This window comes from Vicia villosa, unplaced genomic scaffold, assembly GCF_029867415.1.
Source record: "Vicia villosa cultivar HV-30 ecotype Madison, WI unplaced genomic scaffold, Vvil1.0 ctg.004583F_1_1, whole genome shotgun sequence".
NCBI lineage: Eukaryota > Viridiplantae > Streptophyta > Magnoliopsida > Fabales > Fabaceae > Vicia > Vicia villosa.
Genome location: NW_026706468.1, coordinates 111,578 through 117,491, shown reverse-complemented (window position 1 = coordinate 117,491; position 5,914 = coordinate 111,578). Strand labels below are relative to the sequence as shown.

Genomic DNA, 5,914 nt, shown 5'->3' with positions numbered 1-5,914 from the left:
TGTTTTTTGGGGTCAACGTCTCTGAATCTTGATTGCATGAGGAAAAGCATGTTATGAACTATAAGCACAATCGCCTACATTTTTGTATTTGGGGCTACCCATTGGTGGTGATTCTAGAAAGCTCAGTTTGTAGTATCCTCTAATTGATCGAATCAAAATAAGGTTGTCAGGGTGGAAGAGTTGCTTTCTCTCTATGGGGGTTCGTATGATTCTCATTAAGTCTGTTATGTCATCCATTCTGGTTTACTTTCTTTCCTTTTTCAAGCCTCTTTAAGGTATCATATTTTCTCTTAAATATATTGTTAATGCATTTTGGGGTGGGGGGAGTGAGGAAGTGAGAAATTTTCCTGGATTAAATGGGATTGAAAATAGAAAATGAAGGTTTGGGGGTTAGAAGGTTGAAGGAGATAAACTTAAACTTACTTAGTAAATAGTGTTGGAAGATTCTAAATGATATGGGAAGTCTTTGGCATACGATATTGAGTGCTCGGTATGGTGAGGAAGGGGAATTCATGTTTTGGGGGAGGTGGTGGATCAGTTTAATGGAGGAAATTGAAAAAAAATAAGGGAGGGTGTCAGTTTGGCTGATGGAGGATGATTGTTCGATAACATTGATCAAAAGAAAGGAGATGGAGTTTCTACTTTGTTTTGGAAAGTGCATTGGCTTAATGGTATTCCTTTGAAGATAAGATTTAGTAGGTTTTTTATTTTATTTTACTGAAAATAAGATGGCGTAAGTCGTAAAGATGAATGAGTTGGAGTGGGGGCATAATGGTGAGGCCTAGAAGCGGCATAAGAGGTTGCTTGCATGGGAGGAGGAGTTAGTGAGAGATTTTTTTGAGCGGTTTCAATTGTTTTGTAGGTGTACGTAGAAGATCGATGGGTTAGGAATTTATATCCTTTTTTCTTGCTACACGGCCAATAGTTCCTATAAATGTTTGTCTGAAGTTGACGACAACAACAATCTGGTTAATTCCCAAATTTTGTGGTTGAAGACTGTGCGGCTTAAGGTTTCTATTTTTTTTTGCGGTTGTTTTTTAAACGTATCCTGATGAAGGAAAATTTGCCTAGGCGGCAGATTCTTGCTATGAATAAACATAGAAGTGTGGCGAATTGTGGTGTGGATGAAAATAGAGATTATTTGTTTGTAAAATGTGACTTTTTTGGTAGACTGTGGTTTACTATTTCTAATTGGCTAAGTTTATCAATAAAATTTCAAGGAAAGTTGTTGGGTCGTCTCTTACAATTTGGTGGGATAGGTGGTTTTTCGAAGAATGTTTGGTTGTTCTTATTAATCCTATTTGGTTCATTGTGATTTGGGTTAATTTGAAAAAAAGAAACATTTTTATTTTCATAATAAAGAGGAGAATTTGTAGGTGTCATGAGAAAGGGTAAAGCTTTAGTATTTTTTATGGTTAGAGTTGAAATATGTTAATTTTGATTTTCATTACCAGGTTTGGAGGCTAAATCACTTATCTTGCTGTTTGTAGACCGTTTTGTCTTGTTTCTTTTTCAGAGTTTTATGTTATAATTTTAGATTATTTCTTGTAATTTTTAGTATATTTTAAGTTGGAATGACTTGTTGTAATCGTTAATATATTTCTTATTTTGACCTTTTAAAAATAACCTTAAAAATAAAATTATACACTTTCTAAGCTATATTTTAAGAAAAATATAATAGTACCAACATTAAAAATTATGTTGACCAAAATACTTTGTTATAAGGCCACGCAAATATATAACAATAGATCCTAGCTCAATACTATAATATAATTACATATTTTAGTAGAGTTTATTCGACTCAATGAAAGTTCATCAAAAAAGATAATATGTGAGTTATTTCATAAAGTTAAAAATTTTAATAAAGATAAATTATTGAGTAAAAAAGTAAAAAGGATGAAGGTTATAAAACCTAACACATCAAACTGTTAGTAAAAATTCATAGTTGAGCGTACCTAACTTATCCTTAAAAAAATTAAAAGCATAAATACAAAGTAAATCTCATAAAAAAAACTTCATCAGCTAATCTATATTCACATGCATTTTTCTCTTTAAAATGTAAGATATATTAAACGTAAAGGAATAAATAGTGTGTAAATTATTCTTCATTTAATTAAAGAATTTCAAATGACTATATTCACATTAGAAAATGTATGATTGTCTAATATTGGTTCAGTTTCAATTCAAAGATTTCTCCAACTTCTCATATTAGCATATTCGATAGAAAACATAATTCTATACAACTGATTTTGAAAGGAGGTGCAAACTCTAATCTTAACTAAAAAAACTCCCAAAAATATTCTTAAATTATCTCTAAATATGCTACCACAATTTTATCTTTCAGATTTTTCTCTTAAAACCCTATTCGTGTTGCACTTAATTTAATTATGATTAGAAAATTAATAATTAACTTATATATGGGGGATGAGGTTGACATTTAAAATCAAAATATTTAATTTTTTTAAACTCATAAATTGAAGAATACATGCGCCCCTTAAAAAAAAATAGGTGTCATAAAAACATTTTATTTAACATGAAAAATGTCTCTATAATTAAAAAAAAAGTTAGAACTAAAATTTCATTTAAATACATTATCAAATATTCTAATCACTATTTAGTTTTCATTGTGTGAAAAGCTTCTTACTAGTATGATAAACATTTCCCAATTAAACCCTTCAATTTTCAATTTAACCCTTCATTGATTCAATAGGTATTGAAGATCTAATATTGTTACAATCAAAGAAATGTTATATATATATATATATATATATATATATATATATATATATATATATATATATATATATATATATATATATATATATATATATATATATATATATAAAGTATTTTTTTCATCTTTTACATATCTTGGGTGATGTTAAATAAAAATATAAGTTCATTGTTAACTATAATATATTCATAATATATCAAAGATATGAAAACCAAGTCTTTAATCTTCGTGTTTTTTTCTTGTGCACTTTTTATTATATTTGTTATGAAAATTGAGTGGTTCAAAGATGAGACACAATGTATATTTATAAATTTCAATTTCAATTTATGTCTTCATTTATATAGTTAAAACAATTATTTAATATTGTCTTTTTTCTTTGCACTTATTAGCCAATTAATGAAAAACACATTCACAAACTAATTTGAATATATAAATTTTTAGGATTCAAAACTTTTTATTTTCCTTTATAATATTTAATAAGTATGTTTGCAGTTGGTGCAACAAAAGAATTGCAAAGTGAAATTCGGTTCATTTATAGCAAACCATGGACTTTTGGGCGTGACTATCCAAAAATATCTAAGGATTGAATTAGATCGAGAATATGATGCTAAAATCGTTAGGCTAGGGAGCATATCCATGAGAAATTATGACTTTATTTTATGCCATGTTTGATCTATAATAAGATGGGAATGTTTTCTAATTAAATATACCTACATACTCCTGATTCATATATCCTAAGATTTTACTATTTATATTAATTAAGTCACATAGATAATAAGTACCATCAATTCATTTTATATTAATTTGTTGAAATTGATGCCTTAATTTTATTAATCAATTAAGTTATTTTATATAACCCAAATGTGAATTTATTATTACTAAGAAACTTTATTGACAAAAGCGAAGAACCAAAAGAAAAAAATCACTATGTAAACAATTTAGGAATTTAAACACGGATAAGAGTAGAAATTAACATTAACAAGAGAGTTAAACCAAATTTAAATTATATTATCAATTAGGGTGAAAAGGAATGCATTCGATGTCTCTTCAAATTTAAATGACTTTTCACATTTTATTTCTTATGCCTAAGAGTAACTTTAGTTTTATATAACATCTTTTATATAACAACTTTTAAAATTGCTCCTTACCGGATATCTCTTGTATAGTTGAGGGAATTGAAGAGTCAATTGGAAGAGTTGATCGCGAAGCACTTTATTCGGCCTAATGTCTCTTTATGGGGAGGTTCTATTCTATTGGTTACGAAGAATGACAGAAGTATGCGTTTGTGCATTGATTATACTCAATTGAATAAGATGACCATATGGAACAAATATCCTCTACCACAAATTGATGACCTCCTAGATTAGTTGAAAGGAGCATGTGTGTTCTCGAAATATTTAATCATTATAAAGTCATGAATTGAAGAATTCATATGTCCCTTAAAAGAAATAGATTCCATATAAATCTATTGTTCAACATGAAAAATATCTCTATTAAAATCAATTTTACCATTTTGAAATTGGACATCGTTTCTTGTGTACCAAAATTTTTAAAAAAATATAATGATGAGAGTCATGATAATATTATAAATTTAAAAACTCCATTTTTTACTAGTAAATTTTAAAAATGTAATTATTTCTATCAATGTGGATTTCAAACAATCACTCCTCAAAATTATAAATTCATAAGAATGTAGATGTTAATTTAGAGTTTGAAAATTATGTTTGTGTATAATGACTCACTATCAAATAACAATAAAACTCATCATATTTAGACCACAACTTCTTATTTAATATATAAAAACTACATTAGACAAAAGTTGAATAATAAACATAAAAACAATAGCATAAAAAAATCATAGATATGAACAAAAAATATAGGAGATGAGATATTAGTGAAGATGAATAATAAAGAAAAAAAGAGAGGAAAGATTAAAGAAGAAGAGATGCAATAAAAATGAAAATAAAAGAGAAAAAAAATATATAAATGAGAAGATAAAAAAGAAAGAATATAAGAGAATAGAGATTAAAGAAGAAAAGACGAGATGTATTTGGAGAAGAAGGCGGTATATTGCTAGGAGAGATTTGAGAAGGGTGAAAGTGAAACTGTAAATGTTAAGAAGAGCAAATCAATTGTAACCATAAGACTAAACATTACATGTTTAGGTTTAAGTTAGATACGAGTTAAGTGAAATTTGGATTGTAACATAATTTGATTTGATTCGGTTTAGTTCGGTTTACAAAATACAAACGACAACTATTATGTTTAAAAAAATAGCTAGAACTAAAATTTAATTTAAAGAAATTATCAAATGATCTAATCATTAGTTAGTTTTAATTGTATGAAAAGCCTCTTACCGATTTGATAAACATTTCCAATTAAACCCTTCAATGATTCAATATGTAATGAAGATCTAATATTGTCACAATCAAACAAATGTTATTATATTGCTTTTATATTCATCTTTTATATATCTTGTGTGATAGTAACTATAAATATCAGTTGATTGTTAATTATAATATACTCGTAAAAAATGAAAATCAAGTCTTTAATTTTCGTATATTTTTCTTGTGCGATGTTTATTATATTTATTGTGGCAATTGAGTCATTCAAAGATAAGAAACAATGTATGTATAAATTTCAATTTCAATTCACGTCTTCAATTAATATAGTGAAAACAATTATTTGAATCCCTTAATGTCTAAGACAATTTTCACTATAGTTCATCAATATATAAAAAATAAAAACACATCCTAGTTTTTTTTTTTTTTTTTATGTTTGCAGTTATTGACCAACTAAATTGAGGATATAAATATTTATGAGTCAAATTTTTTGTTTACTATTATGATAATTAATAAGTATGTTGTGTTAATTTGCAGTTGACGTAGCAAAAGAATTCCAAAATGAAATTTTGTATCATTATAAGAAACCCTGGACCTTTATGCGTAGTTATCCAAAAACATCTAAGTATGGTAATGGAGTGAAGAAAGGTGAAGTTCCCTATGGTGGAGTAGGCTCAATAGAAAAGGATGGTGAAGGAGGTGCACAAGTCGAAGATGAACAGAGTAAAGTTGTAAAAGACTGAGGAATTGAATTAAATCAAAAACGTGATGGTGTAATCGACGGGCTAGGGATCATATCCATGAAAAGTTTTGACTTTGTTTTACACCATGTTTGATT

At 27.4% G+C, this 5,914-nt stretch overlaps 1 long non-coding RNA gene across 1 annotated transcript; it reads left to right on the top strand.

Moving 5' to 3' along the window:
- Positions 1 to 5,268: 5,268 nt before the first annotated feature.
- On the top strand, positions 5,269 to 5,914 carry LOC131642171 (uncharacterized). Its single transcript, XR_009295805.1, has 2 exons — positions 5,269 to 5,361; positions 5,614 to 5,914. It is a non-coding gene; the product is annotated as an uncharacterized LOC131642171 (long non-coding RNA).